Below are 13,151 nucleotides of genomic sequence, written 5' to 3' on the forward strand. Positions count from 1 at the left end.
CAAATATTAAAATGTAATATAATATATTTGCCAAATAATATAATCACTCACGCAGTACCTTCTTCAAAAGTTCTGTGGGGATTTTTACAGATTGTCTTATTCTAAAAGTTCATTTACTCCAATTATATAGAATGTCTTTAAAAAATACATATGTGGAAACTTTTCTTTAATTTAAGAATCGTTTCGATTCTTAAGTAATTAACAGGATGACAATTTAAAATATTGCAATGGCTATTTCTCAGAGCTTCTCAAATGAGTAAGGACTAGTTTTGAAATCAAAAAAGATCAAATGGCGTTAAGTCTGTGGATCGTGCTGGCCGCTCCATCGGCCCTCGCCTATCAATAAATTTATTTACATTTGCATAATTATCACCAAAACATTGTCTGACGGGAAGTACTGATGAGGAGAGGTGCGTCGTATAAAAAATGTCGTAAATAATCTCTTCAAAAACAGGGTTCCTTGACATCTGTTTGGTTTTCTCCTTTGTGAATAATTGAAATGTCTATCATGTTTTCAATAATATTGGCTTAAACTGCACCTGAAGCCTTTCACAGCACTGAGTATAACCTTCTCTAAATAAGGGTACTAAATAAGGTTAATAAGGGTGGGTTTATTCCAAAAACAATAGGTTTTTTTATTAACACTACCACCTAAATAGCAAAAAACCATCAATATAAGAAATGTTTTTGACAAGTTCGGGATTGCTAACAATTTCCCCCGTCTCAGATGCAGAAAATTTAATCAGAAAGATCCAAATCGTCCCCAAAAAGGTCTTGAAGGGTTTGTAATTTATTCGGATAAAACGTATTTAATCTACTGTTCTGATTGATTCGCGGGAAAGGCCAGTTTCTGTAACTGCTGTAATATGAAGCATTGTTGAAATCAGTCGAAAAAAAATATTGTAGAATTAGCCAATCACCAAGCCAGGGCAAATTTCATAGTAATTTCTCACTAGCTTACATGTGCGTATGAAAAAGTTCGAGCTTTGAAACTAGCCCAAAAATTGTGCCAAAATTAAGAAATTTTAGGTTTTTTTTAGATAAATCAACAACTAAAATTGCTATTATTAAAACATTTAAATGACGACAATAAGAGAACGTCTTTGAAGAATGTTATTGCAACATTTATTATCGTCATGAATATTTTGAGTGCGAATATTTTAAACACTTTTGTTCTACACGTAATAACTCTACATTTTTCGCTTTGTATATTTTTCAGCGTTAAATGAGCAAACTATACAAAAATTTTAATCTATAATTTACAATATGTCAGAGTAACAGCAGTTTAATTGTTTAAGCAGTCTATAATCGATTCATAAATGCAAGATGAGTTAGTAATTATTAGCGAGATATTCTTTTAGAGACGTTCAGCAATTATCTTCTGAGTTACAAAACATGATCATCAATTTAGTTTAGATGTCAATTACGCATAACTTTAATTACTTTTTTCTAAAAGGCACCTCAGCAAATTTTAATTGGCTAGAAAATCTAATTGTTGACAAAAAAGCATCAGGGGTATATCACAACAATTCCTGAATGCGTTGTAAATAGGGGTCAGACCTCGAAAAATGTACCCTCTTTGCTTCCACATCGTGTATACACATTTTTTAAGATGTTTCAAATATGGGTCTGAAAGATGCAGAAATATCTATAAAATAGTTGAAGACATCTTACTTACATCCAATTTCCAATGATAAATTCATACGTTACTTAGGAAAATGACTGGTAAAATATTAATAGCGTAAACCTGAAAATGCGAGGTTTTATTTTTCCACGAATTATATTTTTTCAAGAAAAATGCTTGTCAAGGCGGCGTAATTGCGGCAGCTACGCTACTCCAGAAGCAACTAATTACCACCATCAAATCATGAAAACAGTCTGGAGAATCCCAAAGGCTTTATAAAAGCCTCTGAAATTCTGCTTCTGTCTGATATTTCCAGGCCCAAATTGGGTATATTCCCGAGAACATATTAAAGTTTCAAAATTTAGTTAATTCATAATAAATTAATACAGGTTGATAAAAAATTGGAGTCATTCCTGTGGGCTGTTGTCGTCTGGGGGTGTCTAGGGAGTTCAGCAAAAATAGTAAAAAAATAAATAAAGTTTTATGAAAAACTGAGATATTTGCAAAACAAACCAGATCAGAAGGTCGGTAACAATTTTTTTCAAGGTAAACTGCCTCATTAACATTACGTAAATTCCTGTCTATTCTTAAATATGAAAAGTTCAAGTAACCATAGATAAACAGGGAAAGTGAGGTTGAAATGTAATGAAATAGGGGTGACGCGTCGAAAAGAATGGTCAGAATACCTCCGATGAAATGTTGTAGTGATTGGAGGTGAAATCAAATTTTTAGATATGAATCTCTGAGAACCGTTCTGAAATGTGGACAACCCACAAGAGGTGTTCGAATATCTGCCCGTTTAACCCCAAACTTGTTTGTGCCCCATCACTATATTGGACACTCTTGGCGGCAATCTGGGCTCACAATTTGAGCACCCTCTCGTATCCGGTTAATTAACTTCTACTGAATTTGTTCCGGTGTTCAATAAACCATTGGTTTAATGTGTTCTTATGTTTTGTGTATCGTACATACATGGTAGGTATATAGCCCTTCCTCGGTAATTATACGGTGCACAGTTGCCTGTGTTGTAGTTGTTGTGCAATGCTCCGAGTACTTCTGGGAGTGAAGAGATTTTACATAATAGATGAGCGTTATGCCCAAAAGTTGGACAGTTATTTCAAAAAAGCCCCGTGCTTCAGCAGTTAAAAATATTGTTTATATAAAATAAACTAGTTTTATGGGGCATATTTAAATAACCTTGCAAAATGCACAGGTGCAGATAAGCCTTTAAAGTATGTCTTAAATATTTAGTCGTGCAGTCCGATTTAATTAGTTAAATTTCCAGGATAAGCCCGTATTGTCGCACATTGCCACAACCCAAAATTTTCTGTTCTCCTAGCATTTGTTCTGTTACCGTTTATAGTCAAACCACTATAATATACTGCGTTGAAAATTTAAACCACATCTTAAATTTTCCCACACATTTGACCGTGAATATGTTCTTTCCTTAAGCGGAAATTTGATTTGCCAATGTTTTTCTTTTTTTTCTTGGCGGTGCAAAACCTGGATATGGAATTAAAAAAATTGTCAAAACTTCTTTAAAAAAATAAACTTGACTGTCATACTTCAAGGTAATAGAAATAAATATTTTGGCGACAACCACCAAACTTTTAAATTAACGTTTTTTTCCAGTCGCCATTTCTGTACGATCTATAAGGGGGCGTGGCTTCGTTGGTTCACCCTATATATTCTCATCTTCGAGCAAATTTTAGTTATAAAACAAACAAAAAATGTAATAAACCTGTTGCAGAAGGTGTTTAAAAAGTCTCATGTTGGTTCAGTGCACATTTAAATACTTTTGAGGGCAATACCGGGTAGCTTAGACATAAAAAAGTCGACGGTGTTAGAGTGTTATGTCTTTTGAGTAATTTGGATCTTCAATGGTTGATGTTTATCTTCAGCAGTGCGAGAATTCATTTGATTTACAACCAGTCGCACTTTCCCCACAAAATTAATTTAAACTTTTTTCAGTTCCTTTCGTGTATTTTGTTACTTATGCACAATTGCCTATAGAAATACAACAAAAACCATTATGCCTAGGCGTGAACACAAGAATACCTTATCCTTAGGCTGAAAACCTTTCACAACTTAATTGGCGGAGCACAGGGTATGGCAAAATAAACAGAGCTATCAACTTGTCATGTATTGATGTTCGCACAGTCTTTTTGAAGTAAATTTCAATGAATTCTCATTGAAGTAAATTTCGCACGAAAAATGTGACCAAATATGTCTCGAATGGCTTTTGATAAACAGACGATTATAAATCGAAAGGACTAAAATAAATGAGGTTATAACATCGTATATTTTTCTCTCTGTGTTGTAAATTGTACATTTTTGACCAAGAAAACATGACAGTACTTAAACATCGTGTATTATCGTGTATGTTTATTACTTGTCTTGTGTTTATGTTATAACATATGAAATTTCGTCCAAGACAATTCCAAGTAACTATGGTTCGCTCAAAAATTGTTCCAATCGGATAACCGATTGAGAATATAATACACAGCGAAACGTTAGGAAGCATTTAAGCTATGCGTTAAATTCGATAGTTTATATGCCTATAACCAAGATCCATCCTATGCAGAATGTACACCTGCATTTTTAAGATTTTAAATTCGATTACAAATGACATGTAACTCCGTGATCATAGACGTTGTAAGCTCGACATAGCGTAACAAGTTGCTTTGAGAAACTATATTTTTGAAATGTGTTTTTATAGTACAAAAATGCCAGTATATATATTTATTTGTTGTTCAATGGGAGCGAATTTCTTCCATGTGGATCGGCAAGTAAATATTTCGTGTTTCTTCACGTAATCGAAATGCGAGCAATTGAATCAACTAAAAATAGGAGCAGCAAACCCGAAATAAAGTTGTGGCTCCGAAATTCAAAAAACAATGTTCCAATTTATTGAAAAATTCAAAAATTTTGGGCGCTGGCACTTAGTCAAAGCGTCGGGACAGACGAGACGTTGCGAGCTTGATTGCGATGCGCGTGAAAATGCGCTTTTCCCCAACGACGACGCGAGTTTCCACTTTCCGACAGTAGCAACAAAACTCGCGTAGTTTCAAGTGAAATTTCCGTGAAAATTTGTTTTCTTATTTGGATCTAATGCGGAAACCGCGGTGACGTAACGGATTAAGGTAAGTTTCTTAATCACTTCATCAAATCAGAATTCATTTTTTTCAAGAATTTTATCACTCGCCCAAACACCGCAGAGAAATAAAACTTTGCGTTCTTTGATTTGAAAGTGTGCGAACCGGGGAAATTCCAAAGTAAAAAATTAAAACAAATGCACTTTATATGCACTGCAGTGGACTGCGCAAAGTCAATTAAGTTTGCTGCTAGTAAAAGCATGCAAACAATACATGTGTCATATTTATGTGGAACTTTATTGTGCACCTGGTGACAATGGAATGCTAGTTGCTTATTTTAAATCCGACTGTCCTGGATTTTATGAGTTAATTTATGTTCATTTGAGAGGGCTAGATTTAAAAGTTGCATTTGCTAAAAGTGCTATACCTACATCACTAAAATGTTATTTCTGGAGACGTTTTATTTTCGTTTTTAGAATTCGTTACCTTTTCACTTCTCAATTTAAGTTTCAATACTTATGGAATTTAAAATTTATTTCTTTCCGGAAGGTATTGCTGGATTTACTAGTTAATATTCTGGATGTATAAAAATGTTCCCTGGAAAATTATCCGTAAGGAATAAAGGTACAAACCCTCAAAAGAAGGAACCCGGAAAATAATCAAGGATGGTGTACTTTTTGTTAGCGTCAAGAATATCTAAAACAGAAATTAGAGAATCAATTAGCTAAACACTTCAACTATCTAAAATCAGGACATATTTTCCGGAATACTTCGAAGAGAAAACTATGTAGGTAACTATTTCCAATATTTATGACTAGGTATAGCCGGGAAAATTGTTCAGAGATCTAATAAATCTATTTTTGCATGTTGAAGTAAAGCATCAATTTTCCAATAAAATAATAAATTTATCACAGGCAGCTGGAAATGTATAATCCGTTTATTTCATAGGGCGAATTAGACTTGCCGGTATATTTTTGTAAATTTTAAAAGTTCAAGAAGTTTTCGTAAAATAGAAGACGATTAGCTCAACGAAAAGAGAGTTGAGTTGGATCGATTCCAATAACTCGTTGAATTATAGCAACAATAGGTAAATTAAAGCTCTCGTGGGGGGTTACCAACAACCGCTCATGCAATGTATCTGACAATTGCTTATAATATTTTAAAATAACTTCGAAATTGCTATTGACATTTTTACCTGTAACATAGGCTGAGGCAAATTGCCAAATAAATAATTTAAAGGCGTTTTTGTGATTAAAAAACAGTTTAGCAAGCCAAAGAGAGATCGAAGTATATTGCTACTGCATGGAATTTATCCTTTTCAATGATATTCATATTGGCTCTCATCAGCTAGGCCTAGCTTACCTTAATGATAGAGCCAAAAGTCCATCCGTAAAAAGTGTTATGTACGAGGGTCGTTTGATAAGTTAGTGACTTTTGAATGAAATAATTTTTTTTTGGTCAAAAATCTCCTTTTAGCACGATATACTTCATCCATTGTCTTTCCATTTTTTATATCCTTTTTAAATAATATGATTTCTCGAGGGCCTCAAAATATATGCGTTCTTTTTAATGATGACCTCTTCATTGGACCCAAATCTCTTACCGCCCAGGCTTCATTCCTTCAGGTTTACAAACAGCAAATAGTCGCAGGTGGCTAAATCTGGAAAATATGCTGGGTGGGGTAGCATGCTACCCCAACTGCAGTTCGTAGTATAATTGATGGATTTTTGCCATGGCGACTACACACGTGTGCACCTGTGCCCTGATGAAACAGCACTTTTTTCGCCAAATGCGACCGTTTTAGCTTGTCAGCTATGTCGTTTCTTGCATTTGTTTGTTGCAGTTTACTGATTAAATCGGTGAAATATGGCACCCTTTGTAGAATCAACATGTAGTATCACATGCAGAATCACCAAATAGCAACACATTACATTATAAGTTTCATATATTACATAGATTATTTCACTCATCCATAGCAACGTCATAGGGCAAAAAAGGTATTAATAAACGGTAATTCGATCATTTTCAAAAAAACTTACAGCGATCATTTCACGTCGTTATGGAATCATGAAAAATATCACTGTCGACTGATTTATTTAAAATGATTGATGTCAAATATATTCTGAAATTTCATTTTTAATATTTAATTCGAGAAATAATCTCACTAAATACCACTCGAGCTTTAAAATTAACCATATCATTTTTCACTCTGGCATGTTTTCCATGCAAATTTCACTCGTCCTTCGGACTCGTGAAATTATGGAAAACATGCAATCGTGAAAAATTATCGGTAATTTCAAAGCACTCGTGGTTTTACCCTCGAATATTCATAAGAATGAGTAAATTATTAATAATAAGACTGAGAAACAATGAGTTCTTATTATAAAATAGTCAGTATTAAAGAATGTCGTTACAGTTTTGATATCTTTCCCATAAAGTTGTAAATTAATTTAAATCAATTCCATTAAGTAAATCAATAATGACGCTTTACTTCACTTTTGAGGCGCCTTGAAAAGAAGAGGTAACTTGCAAAATATGTGCGTTTATCAATACCAGTTGACGTGTTCCCGATTTTTGTACTAAATTTTAAATAAAATGGAGATCTTGATCGAGATCAGACTGTATGCAAGTGGGGTTCGATAGTTCGTTCTTATGTTGTGAAAAACTATGACTGGTTTTTAAACTGTTAAGTGATCAAATTGTGAACAAACCACTCATAAATTCATGCTCAGAAAGTTATTCATCAAAATTTTGTTTCTTTACTATACTATTACTATATTATTTACCTATATTTTGTAAAGACATAATTTCCACGGAAGATTTCTATTACTTTTCCTCATGTCACTTACTGTCGCATGTTAAGCGCTGTTTCAAAATATTTAAATTTTACTACCCACATGGAAGCTAAATTGTGAAAAACTTTACTTGTGTATTACATTTATAAGTCTGCATTGCATTTGAAATTAGACACTTTTTTTCACACATTTTCACTCTCATGTTTTTTTTAACTTAAAACCGTTTCTAACTAAGTCTTGCAAAACGCAGCAGTTTACTGCCAAACTCGCAATATCAAAAACACATACCTTTAGTTTGAACACTTGAACTTTGAACCTGCCGAAAATATAGGGCTTAAACCAGTTCAATATTGAGGCAAGGAAAATTGTGGAGGCCCTTTTCTATTGATGTTCTGGCGCCGGTCAGACGACCTTATTTTGTTTTTTTCTTCAAGTGTTCATAAACTATATGCGGAACTTCGATTTCTTTGTAAATATTTAAGACCGTATTGACGTAATGTTTGAGTACGTCTCGCGTATGAATGGACTGTTGCAAGTTGAAACTATTTTTGCAATTTAATTTGTCATTTTAATCAAGCGGTCACTGTCTAGTAAAATTGAGTTGGGTAAAATTGAAATGGGAGCCCCATTTGGGCCCCATTTACTGTCAAATATGACACTGACAAGCGGGAAATTTCGCACCTGGACTGGAGATTTCGCGAACCTTCTGGGTTACCTGGAGGAAACTATATAAGCGACGATGAGAACCATGGGAAGTCAGTTTCATCACGACCTGCAAAACCAACATAAATAAAATACAAACTGTACAAAACAAAATCCTTCGTAACATCTGCAGAGCTCCCTGATACATACGTAACAAGGACATACACAAAGACTTGAAAATGTACACCATACAGGAATTCCACACCAAAAAGCACTCCAAATTCAAAGCCAAAGTCCTCAGTCATTCAAACCCACTAATCCAAGACACATTTAAAATCACCCCACCTCAAAATAACCAGGGCCAAAAATCCATCATGGCCCCCCTTAACTGGGATTAGCACCCGTCGGAAACGCGTGTTTTCCGTTTGTTATTGTTATTGTTTGTGAAGTTGACGTTAATTTAGAAGTTAGTTTGTTCCTGTTCCGTAGTTAAAGTTGTACCGAGTGGAATAAAAGTTGGAAGCTGAAGAAAGAGTTTAATACTCGGCCATCCACGGTAGAATACCTAACAAGAAGGTTTTGAAAACTTATTTGTCGGTTTGATTCTTTTATACTGATGGGAGTTTTCAAGTAAACAAGGATTTTTTTTTGGTGCAGTTTGGGAAATGCTGTCTTACGCACACCCAGGGCTGATGATCCAGCGCTCTGGGCTGTGTGGGACTCCAGCCTAACTGTTTACCCAATAAAACCCTTTCCTGACCTCCGAGGTGGGGACAAACAAGGAGAATAAAGAAATTTTGTACATTGTTTTTTTCAATTGGATTGTTCACGCAAAAGAATCCAGTATCCTAAATGGACTTGCACCTCAAATATTTGTATCCAAAACACGTTCAGTAATAATTAGAACTTTTTCGATATATTTTGTTCAAAATCCTTCTCAACTTTACCAAAAATTCTTACCTCTATAGATACGGAAGCAAAACTGTCAAATTTTCTCTATATCGAAGCCAGTTGACAATAGCTAAACATTTTCTATAGAGCGCCTTGAGAATAGTCTTTCCTTCATCACGTTTCATCGGTCATTTAACGTATTAACAGACGAAAAGTAGAAAATTCTTGGTTATTTTTCTTTAATGATATCAAAATATGAAATATTACATTTTCAATATTCCCGTACATAGAATGCTTTTTGACCTATCTTTAGATAAACATGTTTAGATGACTCCTTTCGCGACGTTTCCAAGTTTTTCAAACTAGCCCGTGAGGCTTTGATATTGAAAAATAACTTTTGATTTTCAAAAGTTAATGCTTTAAAACCGGTTTTATCTTTTTATATAAACGGATCAACGGAAGGACACATGATATCGACTGTTCGAATTCGTCGAAACTGTTCACTTGATATGAAATAGATCAACCACATTAATAGCGGTTCGGTATAGTATATGTTTTTGAAGCTCCCTGCATTAACAAGGATTAATATCCTGAGGATCCAGCTATGTTTCTCTTGATGCCGTGCGTATTAATGCAGATGCTAGTAGTATTATCTCTGCTGAAAAGCAAATAATTTCGGGTGAATAATTAAATATTCGGTTGACAACGTTGCGAAACGCTACAGCGTAACAATACAAGTGCATATTAATAGAGGTAATATTTTTAGTATTAGTAGACCGAAGGTTGAATAATTAAAAAATGTTAGTCCCGGCCAAAAATGTTTTTTCATCGCTTGCAAACTTTACACGCATCGAAAATAATTAATTATTACTATAGCATAGGTATGTAAGAAGACAGTGAGATTGTACTGGTAGAGAAGCACACACATTATATTTCGGAGATCACATACATAGTTTGCTGTTGAATCTTCAACTTAACTGTTCAGTTTTGTTGGATTTTTTAAGGTTTAAATGTGCTGCGGAAAATATAGTGGATTTGCTGAAGAATGAATGAAATATAACTAAATTATAAAGATCAGTCATAAAGAATCAAAAAACAACATTAATATATTAAGAATCAACAAATAATTACTTGTTCTACTGGCTAGCTTACCAAAAAAAAAAACAAGAAATTAATTCACCTGTAATAAATGCAAGAAAACCCAGAATTGATTCAAGCTTCTGTTTATGCTTTGGACGCCAACAATTCTATCAAATATTATTGTTGTCAACAACATGCCGGCCACTTTTCTGGTACATTTGCTTATAGAATACAATTTTAAAATGAGCCTATTTTAATGTATAAAACTCCAATTTGTTCTGTGAATATCAGGAATCAAAGTGCTTTAAATGTTTAGCCTGTTACCGTCATATTTAGTGAATAAGCTAGAAAATTCTGGAGAACGTTCGATGTGCCGAGTGAAAGTTTATTCACAATTTTCCTATATAAATTTACTCTAATTTGCTTATTATGCTCATTTGTACTTCTTTTTAAATGTACTGTCTTACTTTTCTTACTACCTGAGAGTGGCGTCGAAACCAATCCATTACAAAGGCCTGTTTAATTGTCGCTTACTATTTAATTAAACTAACTCTACTTTTTTGCTATGCATACATTTTAACTTCTTAAAATTCAAATACTATGTAAAACTGGTAACTTAAAAAAGCATTTCGAGTTTTCAAAATGTTACTACTTTAACATTCGCAGTTAGAAAGATATACAACGTTTAGGCCATAAATGTATTGTCAGCTAGACGATTATTGAAAATTAAATTTTTCCTGCATTGAAAACATTCTTGTTAAAGTTAAAGTTGTTTATTCTACAGAAGGTAGGAAGAAGAAATAATTTTAGAAATAAATAGAAATGTGACGCTACGCCCTCAAATCGTTAAAGTTTGAATATATTCGTCCAAAGCCTGTAGGCACTTCATCCCATCTGATAAAAAACATTCGTGGAATCAAAGTTAATGTAAATATTAATTTATATGTAAGTTCAATATTTTACAATTCATGAGTCGTTTAAACGAACAACAAACATACAACAGCATTGTTCTGAAATCAGTGCGTTTATATGCATTCGTCATAATAGAAAGAACTAAATTATTTAGTATAAATGCCACACAGTTAATAATATACGGGCTGTTTAATAAAACTGCTTCAAAATTCAAAGGACAAAATAGATAATTAGTTCGTGAATTAAATACAGTCTAAACATAACAGCCTAAACCAAAACAACTTAATTTAAATAAACAATTTAATAATAATATTAATGAATCATATTAATATAAAAAACAAAACATTAAACATTAGCCTAACATTAAGTTTTTGAGAAAATACTCTTTCTCCGGAAATCGTGTAAGGCCTATATGCTTACTTACCTTTCAGTCAAAAATTCTGATTTATATGATACAGTCTGAGAAGCTATCATAATGTTCGATTTATTTCGAAAGAATTTATTAACGACTATCGAATGCTTTGAAATGTGGAGGCTGCTTATAATTTATTGTCTAAAACTTTTAAATTGTCGCAGTCTCCGGTCTAAACGGCAACTTACTCAAAAACCGTTAGCAAGTTGTTTAGATCAAATCACTTTTAGCTAAGATCTGTTGGATATTTTAACTTTGCACTAATAATTAAAATAGTGAACAAAATACGATCGGGATATAAAAAAGCTAGGGAGTTTAGTGCCCCAGCGGATGCAATCGAAAACCGACGTAAATACTAGGCATATTTGAGTATTAGACACAGTTCTGTGGTTTTAATCAGAAATATAGAAAACTATTAGCTTGCTCCACAAGGCTGGATGGTGGCAATTAAAAATGAACGCAAAACGGTTGAACACAAAATCGTTTTATTTCGATTGTCCTACTTCGTAGTAAAATCATATTTAATTAGTAGACAATTTATTCTAATTAATAACAGGAGACAGGAATCTAATTGATATAGGGACATTTCAATAAAATAATACTGAATAAAAATTACGTTTTCTGGTACAATTAATTTTTAAAAGTTCAAGCTTTGAACAAAATTATTTATTTTCTGTTATAGTTCATACACTCGTTTTCTTGCCAATTTATTCTAGAATCCACTTGAAGGCTTTCAATTAATCTTCTTACCCGTATACAGGATTTCAACAGGCATAGTTTTCATTGCGCAATGCATAGTGTAGCGTATAATCACATAAGTTTCCAACAAATTTGTGAAATTAGCGCCCGTTCTATATAGTAGCAGCAAATAAATTATCCTTGGGATCAAGCAATTAGGCCAGAAAAATAAAAAAATGTTTTTATTTAAAATCGCTCGTGTATTTAAAAACGCTTGAGTCTAAGATTTAACTCGGTGAACCTAAAGTTTTCGTTGGAAAATAGCAAGAAATGTTGAATAGAAAAATTTAGAAAATACAAAGGAAATAATTGTTCGAAATTCATTCTTTTAATTCTTTGTGTCGTACAAGGAATCAATATCAATATTTTGTTAGAAAAGTCGCTTTCTGGTCTTCATCATTTGCATTTAGCCCTAATTTTACAGTGTCATAAAGCCAATATTTGTTATTAATACTATTAAATGAGTCTTTTCGAACAAACCAACCAGCTGTGAAAAAGTACAGTTTTTTTATGAATTAAATTGTGCAAATTTGATTCCAATATTTTAGAACATTTCAAAAGATTTTTAATTTGTTGCGATTAAAATATTCAAAGCAAATGCTTATATTTTCAGCTGATGTGATCAGATCGATATAAAATATGACAGCGAAAAAAAAAATTTAATTTGATTTCAACGATTGTACAATAAATTAAAAATATAGGCCAATCTTTACTTTTTCTTGTACGGTTTTGTAATTGGAACTAATGAAAATTGTAAATTTTAAACCCATGTTCAAAATTTTAAAGCAAAAATGAATTCCGATGACAATATTATCAAATAGTGCGGTTCAAAAAGATAGAGGTGACCGCTACTTCTTTGGAACATATTTATTTCAGCTAAGTATACATACTTCTTACTGTTACTTAATCTATGGATCCTTAATGCTAACATCGCTAGAGTGTCTAACACTCTGTGTACCTTA

The 13,151-nt window shown here is 33.1% G+C and overlaps 1 protein-coding gene across 7 annotated transcripts in view; it reads left to right on the forward strand.

Moving 5' to 3' along the window:
• The first annotated feature begins 4,585 nt into the window (after nucleotides 1–4,585).
• Nucleotides 4,586–13,151, forward strand: part of LOC109533985 (glycine receptor subunit alpha-4) — an 84,997-nt gene continuing 76,431 nt past the window's right edge. For all 7 annotated transcript variants that reach the window (XM_048670223.1, XM_048670226.1, XM_048670225.1 and 4 more), the window contains exon 1: nucleotides 4,586–4,767. The gene's annotated coding sequence lies outside the window, so the exon portion shown is untranslated. The remainder of the gene's footprint in view (nucleotides 4,768–13,151) is intronic.

This window comes from Dendroctonus ponderosae, unplaced genomic scaffold (genome assembly GCF_020466585.1).
Source record: "Dendroctonus ponderosae isolate FM_Combo_2020 unplaced genomic scaffold, Dpon_F_20191213v2 Dpon_F_20191213_1, whole genome shotgun sequence".
NCBI lineage: Eukaryota > Metazoa > Arthropoda > Insecta > Coleoptera > Curculionidae > Dendroctonus > Dendroctonus ponderosae.